The following is an 8,509-nucleotide window of genomic DNA, read 5'->3' as shown; positions in this document are numbered from 1 at the left end:
GTTCCTATGGGCCTAGTTACACAATGTCTGTGCACAGAGCTTGGGGCAATGACTTCAGATATGCTGGTGTTGTGGAAGGTATGGACAAATATATCAACTTTTTCCAATCTTAAATTCAGCTCGTTCTGTTTCTGCATCAGTTTGAGATTTTTCCAAAGATCGTATGAAAACTTGTATGCATTTTCATGCACATTTCTCCTAATATATGCATTTTTTGTAGTCCTTTGCCTAATAAATGCATTTTTGCAAGCCATTTTCCCTAGTATAATGCATTTTGCGTGTTATTTTGACAAATAAATACATTTTTGCAACCAATTCATATGCATTTTCATGCACATTTCAAATACATCCATTTCTAATAAATGCATTTTTGCAAGCCATTTTCCCTAGTATAATGCATTTTGCGTGTTATTTTGACAAATAAATACATTTTTGCAACCAATTCATATGCATTTTCATGCACATTTCGAATACATCCATTTCTAATAAATGCATTTTTGCAAGCCATTTTCCCTAGTATAATGCATTTTGCGTGTTATTTTGACAAATAAATACATTTTTGCAACCAATTCATATGCATTTTCATGCACATTTCAAATACATCCATTTCTAATAAATGCATTTTTGCAAACAATTTGCCCTAATATTTTTCGCATATTTTGATTAATATAGACATTTTACTAATACATGTTCTTTTGTATGCATTTTTGATTGGAGAATTGCATCACAAAATTTGGAGAAGTGCAAATTTTGAATGATAACGGCATTTCAGTTCACATATGGATTCAAAAGTCTGGAATTAGGTAAGCTCACATTAAAATGTGAACCAAACACATTTCTTCCTCATCCCTGCATGGTTGGAGATACATTAAGAATAAAAATTCCAGGGCAAGAGTAGTATAACAGATGACTGTTCAACACATGGTACCCTCCCCTTCCCAACTGGACTGGGAGAGCTCAGTTAGAAGGATTGGACTGTTGGCATCTTTGACACAGCATATAAAACAGTATGGCTTAAGAGAAAGCGAACAAAGCCTTCAAATATATTCTTTCCAATTTCACATGTACAGGGAGAGAGTGCCACTGAAAACCTAACATAAATTGCATGCAGGTTTGCCACTGGGCAAGAGAGTCTTTAACTACTAGAATGTCAGCCTATTGATCAGAAAAAGCCATGTAGTAAAAAGGTCCCCTAGCTAGCAAAGCTGAGGTTTAAAGTGATTACAAAGCAGGTGAGCATACGTTCTTCTTAATACCTGTGTGCACCTGTTTCAAATAAATCAGATCTGATTCTGAACTCTGGAAGGGATCTAGCTAACAACTAAAATTATTTACCACCTTTCATTACTAGGAATGCTACAGAACAAACATCAATTTCATAAAAGTGTGTTCATAATGAGGCCTCAAGCTAGCGAAAAGTTTAGCAATAGAAAATATAAGAGTCTTATAGCTTTCAGGCTGGATTCTTGCAGGGAGAGATCAGCTCCCCTCCTCCCCAGTTGACATCAAAATTCAGATTCTCCCAACAAACAAGTTAGTCCAATCTCCCCTAGAACTAGAAGTAAAATGCATAAAATAAGTCTGCCCTTATAGCTTCATAAGAATGAAGACAGACATTCTTTCTTAGTGATTTTGACAGACATTCTGTGCCCTGAAAACAAATGCCTTGGAATGCAGTGAATGAGCGTACCAAGTCCACCCCACATAGAATGATGCGTCTGTCTTCACCCATCACATTACAGACCACCAGATTGGTTCACTAGTTACAGTTGCTTTCTGTCCTAGTTATCTGGGACCTTAGAAATTGAATTATTAATATTACTTGGGATACACACACAATATAACCATCCATCCATTTTGAAGCTTCCTGTGCTTCAAAATGCTATGTAAGTGGAGAGACATCACTGTTTCCTTCTACAAGCAGAGAACTCATCCCTTTGCATACCTTTGTTCAAAATATGCTTAAAAGATGCAACAGGTTTGTACTGATTGACTGAAACCTAACAAATTATGTACCCAGTCATAGAAAGTGTAAGTAAAATATTAAAACTGACATTGCCTTGAGCAACCTAGCCTTAAGTTCATTAGATTACCTTAGGGTGGGGCAGGGGGGAAGATGAAAACTGAACTGCAATAAACTGCACATGTGCCAATTCAGAAATAATTTTTTAAAAGTCTAAACTGAAAGGCAGGCAGAGAGGAATGGGTGAACAAGGCAGCATGGTCTCTATCTGGGTATACAAGGCAGAAGAGTAGCACAAGCAAAAGAGTTGGAATTTTCCAACTCTGCCTGGAAATGTGGGTTTGGCATCAGATGAGGAGAGCGGGAGAGCTAGGAATGGATCAAGAGGAATGGGCAGAAAGCTGGGTGGATCTTGGAGCTGTGCAACAGAGTGGGCATCTCAGCCCCATCTCTATACCAGCCTAAAATCCTGCATTTAAAACCGGGCTTTCTGCTTCCATTTTAAATGCAGGATCATGACAACTCCCTTTTTCACCTGCTTCCTTTCCTCTCCCCCCTTCTCCCCTCCTTCTCCCCATATCTGAGTCTTCCATTATCTTTCATTGATCTCGCTCCTCTTCTTGCTGCTTTTACTGTTTTCACAGAGGAAACTGAAGCGGAACACAAGGGGGTAATTTGATAGCTCATTATCTGCAATCTGTTTAAAAATGGAACAAAGGGCATTTAGTGCAGGAGACACCTTGGATGATCACGGCATCATTCACTGCAAACTTCAGTGAAGGAGCAATCTCAAGCGCAGGATAAAAGCGTGTGAAGGATCCCAGTGTCTGCCCATGCCACTTTGCTCAATCAAATAGTGGCTTGCGCTTGACCTAAGAGCAATTATAGGTTAAGCCAAAACACACATGGGCAATGACTCTGAGTGTTCCCAGGTGAGGTTAAAACAAAACAACTGGGTATCTTGGCTCTGGGCACTGAACCTTCCTTTAGGTTCCTGGCATCTTGATTGAGTTAAGGCTGGCTAACAAAACATTACAAAAGACATGTTTCTGAGGTACAATTAGGTGGAGGATCCTAGAACATAGGGTAAGCTGAAGGATGCCCACTTGGTACTTGAATGTGTTGATTTATCTTAAGGTGAAGACAAAAGGACTCAACTTTGTTTCCCACCAAGGCTTCAGTCTGGCCAATTTAAAGGGTATCCTCATGAGTTGCTTGGCTATGGTGGTGATCTGGAGGTCAGGAAGGCACTTGCATTTATCCAGAGTTTTCACACTCTGCCGAAGGGCAACTCGTCTTAATCCAATTAGGAGAAAAGACACCCAGGAGACATCAACTTCAGTTACAATAAGGCAAGTAGCCTATCATACCACCATCAGGATCCTTTTGCCCCCTTGCTCATGAGGATTTCCCCAAAACACAAGACGTATTAGGGCAATGCCAACACAAATGCAAAATACATATGTAGAAGTCATCACAGCTGAGCTTCTCAATATCACAGATGAATTATATCTCATTATATCTAAGTACATGTAAGATCCTGATTGCAAGCTGAAAATCAATACTACAAGTATTCTGAAGAAGCAAATTAAGAATGAAAACACTCTTATCTTCTGTCTAATACTGAAAAATATGTAACATGCAAAGTGCCATGTTTGTCCTAGCTACAGAAGAGATCAACACGTTGATTCTTTAAAACATTGGAAGCTGTTATGGAGGCCATTTAATCTAAACCAATTAAAACCAAATTTTACTATGATGGGTTGTAATAAACAATATTGGTTAGCTTTTTAAAACATTTCTCCCAAATTTTGAGTATATTGCTTTACGAAGTCATGTTTGCTTTTTTGTTTATTTATTTACTTCCTATATTTATAGTATACATAATAATGTTCCCTTTGAGTTTGTGAGAACAATGGATTTAAGCAAATAAGAGAGCAATCCTATGGCCCACTAGTCACTGTCTAGCAGGCCACAGGATATGGTCTATTCCGGGAACCGACCTTGGAGCCCATGCTCCGAGGTTGGTTCCCAGAGAACTGACCTCCCCCCTTGTCCACGCTGCCTCGGGGGCAGCGTGTGGAGAAGCCCCATCCTTCGCACTCAGTCAGAAGACAAATGTGGAGTGACTGAAAAGGGGCGGGGCTGGGGGGAGTTCCGGGGGGGGGAGAGTGGAGCTGTGCGTACAACACATCCTATGTGTCATACGGCAGCTTCCTCCCCCGGCCGGCCCCCCCGCCGCTAGATAGCCGAAAACAGCTGTCTAGCAAAAAAGAGCAAGGTAGGAGAGGTGCAGAGGGAATGATCCCTCCATGACTTTCCTGCCTTGCTTTGGATAGGCAGTCACCTCTGAGGTCGGCAGTGGCCGCCTATATACTTACGATTGTGCCCTAAAATAATGATGGTGGTGGAAATGAACGCCACGGCGGAAAATAACACCCATATAAATTAAAATATTCCACTATTTTAAATATTTGAGTCTAACTTTTCTTACTTGCAAAATTTCTATAGCATGAAATGCCTACACTTAGGAGTGAAGCCTTATGAGTGCTTGTTAATGTCAACAATTTTTATATTTATAGGAAATGTATAGCTTGTTCATCAAAACACATTGTTAGACATAGGGATGTCAGAGAATTCTGCCACGGATCTTAGTGAGGCTGAATGCCAGTGCATTCGGCCCCACGAACTCCGTGGTGGAATGGCCTGCCACCCCCCCGCCACCCCGCGGATCCCCCCTCCCGGGACGAGACTTACCTGGGGTGGACCTTCCGGGCAGCGGCGGCGGCGGCTGGTCTTCCAACCAGCTGCCGCCGCCACCATTTGCAGTCTTGTAAAAAAAACAACAACGACATGATAGGCTACGTAAAGATTTATGTAGCCTATCATGGCTGGGTTTAAAAAAAGAAAAAAAACATGTACGCAAATGGTGGCAGCTATGGCCGCCGCCATTTGCATACGTGGTTTGTTTCCCCCCCCCCAGAGCCCTCCGCGGCTGGAAATCCGGCTGCGGATGGCTCTGGCCTGGCTGGGCCTGGCCGGCTGCTCCACGGAGCTGCCGCGGAGCACAGCTGGCTGTGGAGGATTCCGGGGGGGGGGAACGGATCGCCTCCTCCCCCGTCGAGGATTCTGGAGGGAGGGACAGAATGCCTCCCCCCCCACCATCAACATAATCCGCGGAAAAGTAAGTGACTTTCGTACAACCCTAGTTAGACAACAAGACCTAGTCATCTAAACCATAACAGTACTATCCTGTAGCGATTAATCTTGTCAGTGATAAGAGTGTCTTCTTTGCTTGACAGTCACAGTTTATCTTTTCAGTAAACGCATTTTCTCCTTTGGAAAATTGACAAGGAGTACATCCCTTATAGCTAATGGCTTTTATCACTGCAGCTTACAGATGATGGATTTGCTTCTAAATACCCTCGAGGGTGAGCTTTTCTGTCAGCATCTTCCTTTCTTTCATTCCCTGAATTTGGAAATGGTGGAAATAATTATTCCAGTATCTTGATAGAACTTTCATTCCACTCTTGTAAACAATAGTCTGCTATGTTTCAGAGTTGTACCATATACACAGTGAGTTGTCTCCTACAGGCAGCATGATGAAATGACTCATTGATCTTATAAGATGGTGAAATTATTAAGACTGCACCTGTACGTATTCTAACTTGGGAGTAAGCCCCAATGAATTTAGTGGGACTTACTTCTGAGTAAGCATGCACAGGATTGGCTAACATAAGAACTACATTTCACTCCGTCCCTTTTTTTTTTCTTTTCTTTTTTGCTATTTTTTGGAAGTATGATATACTGGGTTTTCCTTACAAGATACATTACAATTGAAAGCAATTTCTTTTTTGTAAATTTGTACTTGTAGCATTTGGTAAATTAAAATGGAAAGGAATGCTTTGTCATCTAAATACAGTGCAACCATTCAACACTCAATGATAATGCATTTAGCCTCCTTCTTATTAGCCTGCCAATATCCTGCAAAGCAAACAGATAAGACAAAAATCCATTCTGCCCAGCAAGATGATTGTCTACACGATACCTGATTCTGAACTGATTTGAGATGGACTGTGAAAGCAGTTTCAGGAAAATATTATGAACCTGGATCTCTATGTGTACCCTCCCTACGGTGTGTGCAGCCCTCCTGTGTGTGTAGCGCTCTGTGCACAGGAAGGGGCATCAGATACATTAGGAGGCTGGACGATCAGCTGTTGCTATGTTGTTTTATTTTTATAGCACTGTCAGTCTCATCTGATTTTTATTTAGACTATTTTGGGGGGGATCACCTTTTGTTCAATGAGTGTTCAAGGTGATGTAGGAATAAAAGCAATAAAAAAGAATAGAACACATGAACTACAAAAAGTAGAACAACACTTTGCACAATAAAGCTAAGGATTAGTAATAAAAATCGAGAGAGGCGTTACCTATTAAATTCTTGGCAGAACAATGATGTCTTCACCAGCTGCCTACAGGACAACAAAGAGACAAATGAATGTGGTCTTCAGTAGCTTTCCCTTCCTGAGGAAGGGGCTCCACAACCAAGGAACTCCTTCCCCACTGCACTGAAGTCCCTGTATCAATAGGAAGTGGACACACAAAAGGGTCTTCCTTCCTATCACTTCACACAGTAAACTAAAGAAGACCATTCCCAGCTCTAAGAAGCTTTTAAGTGTTGGTATGATCTTTAAAGCTCTAAGGGTGCAATCCTATGGCTACTAGACAGCGGCTAGATGGCCATAGGATTAGTCGGTTCCCAGAGAACCTACTCCCCCTCCTCTCCCCTGCTACCCTGTAGGCAGCACAGATCAGCCCCACAATCTGCATTCATAAGAGCAGCATGGAGTGGGGGAAGAGGGAACAGGGATAGGGGGAGAGGGGGCTTTCCCAGGGATGGGGCAGGGATTTTGTAAGTGCTGGTATGATACTTCCTACATGTCGTCTGGCCTCCCCACCCCACGCTCTGATGTTCCGCAGCTATACAGCCGAAATAGACAGTCTAGTAGCCCTGAATGCAGGGTGGCTGGAGAGTGGAGGAGACAATCCCCTCTGCGCTTCTCCCGCCATGCATGTGATAGGCGGTTGCCTCCGAGTTCGGAAGCGGCTGACTATTCCCATAGGATTGCTCTTCGTGAGTAGTATCAAATACTAGACCTACATAGAGTAGACCCACTGAAATGACTAGGACTTAAGTTAGTCATGACTAACTGAAGTCTCATTCGTTTCAATGGTTTTACTCTGCATAGGACTAACATTGGATACTGCCCCTTGCATCTAACCTTGTCTGTCACTAGATGTGTAAAGCTCACCCCTGCCTCCCCCTACACACATTCCTAAAGTTGAGCCAATGTAATATATTGGCTACTATTTTGTAGCAAGGCATCCCAGCACCACCCTTCCCATGGCACAGATATGTTGTTGTGACATCTGAATCAGATGGTGACTCTCCCTCCCCCTCCCTCCCTTTCTCATTACCTACAACAGCCTACTGCAAAACTTTCTTTATGACTTATGGGAACCACTACGGAAAAGTGGTGAAAAGGAGGTGATGAACAGCATGGTCCCATGCAGAAGCACTAGGTCTGCCTAACTTTACAGCTGTTAGAGTGACAGAAATGTTTGAAACGGTGCTCTCTCTTCCTTGTTTGGTTATGAAATGTGGAATTTTAAAGCATGTGTGCATAAAAGGCACCAACATTGTTTCATTTTTGGCACCTGCTGAAGACATTTTTATTTAAACAAGCCTTCTCTGACTGACCACCCATGGTTTTATTGGCATAATGTGATTTTAAAGTGTCAGGAATTTTATTCTTGCTTTGTGCTTCAAATGAAAAGCTCCATTTTCTTTTTCTGCTTTAACTGTGTGACCATTCTATTTGGCTAACTCAAAACAGCAGGTCGTGATGTAACCACCTGTGCCTGTGAGTTTTGTTATCTCAAGATAGCTCCAGCCTTCCAGGCCAGAGTAATATTGAGTTAACTGGGACCAAATGACCTCAGCTCCATTCCTATGGGGACTCCCCTCCACACCAGTGTACAGGGGTTGAGAAGTTGCAGAATTCAACCTGTGACTGGCCCCTTGAAAGCTTCTCCATGTTGTCAGCATTCTGAGCCTTACAAGGGGGGTGGCCTGGAGCTGCCTGTTGGTCTTTACCTACCAGTGCCAACTTGCTTTCTGGCTTGGGAGCTCTGGGATCCAGGATTGGACCCTGTCCTATTGGGACACCCATGCTTAGGTAATGCATAGTACAGGGTTAGGTATTGCTCTGGGTTTGTTTGCTTGGGCCCAATTTACATGGGGAATTTACTGTGGTGCTACTGCGCCTCACACATGGGTGTGACACATGACATTACCTCCAGTCTGTATCAGTCTTGCGTTTTCTTGCCATAAAAATGAATTTTCGCAAAGTCCTTTTGTGACAGTTACAAAACTGTCAGCATTTTCCATTTACTACAACTTCCCTGCAATTTGAGACTCAGTGGGTCCTAAACATGCGGTACTACTCTGGAGGAAGTAGGAGTGGCTTCAGCGCTGCGAGGAGG

Source organism: Heloderma suspectum, chromosome 1 (genome assembly GCF_057233095.1).
Source record: "Heloderma suspectum isolate Gila_16-S chromosome 1, 16-S_ref, whole genome shotgun sequence".
Classification (NCBI taxonomy): Eukaryota; Metazoa; Chordata; class Lepidosauria; order Squamata; family Helodermatidae; genus Heloderma; species Heloderma suspectum.
Note: the sequence above shows the minus strand (reverse complement) of the source record.